Source organism: Meleagris gallopavo, chromosome 8 (assembly GCF_000146605.3).
Source record: "Meleagris gallopavo isolate NT-WF06-2002-E0010 breed Aviagen turkey brand Nicholas breeding stock chromosome 8, Turkey_5.1, whole genome shotgun sequence".
Classification (NCBI taxonomy): domain Eukaryota; kingdom Metazoa; phylum Chordata; class Aves; order Galliformes; family Phasianidae; genus Meleagris; species Meleagris gallopavo.
The window spans coordinates 14,736,960-14,737,398 of NC_015018.2; positions in this window are offsets into that span (position 1 = coordinate 14,736,960).

Consider the following 439-nt stretch of genomic DNA (forward strand, 5'->3'; position numbering starts at 1 on the left):
ACTCATGTCACCGTGGAGCACGTTGGAGGACCCGAGCAGTCCAATCACATATGTTTCTGGGAAGAGTGCCCGCGAGAAGGGAAACCTTTCAAGGCCAAATACAAACTCGTAAATCACATCCGAGTCCACACAGGTGAAAAACCTTTCCCCTGCCCTTTCCCAGGCTGTGGCAAAGTGTTTGCCAGATCAGAGAATCTCAAAATACACAAAAGAACTCACACAGGTCAGTATGGAAAGCTCTCTTTACTCTCTCTGTATTATTCAGCGTACTGTTTTGCTTTATTTTCTTTTGAATGTGTCCTTTGCGTTGTTGTTGAATGCACGCCAAGTCCTTCCGGAAAATAAATTCTCGAATTTGTTTGCTTCTGTGCCGCTTGGAGGGAGGGGGAGAAGATGGGGGGAAAAAAAAGGTGAGCGAGAACAAATCTCGGAATTCTCG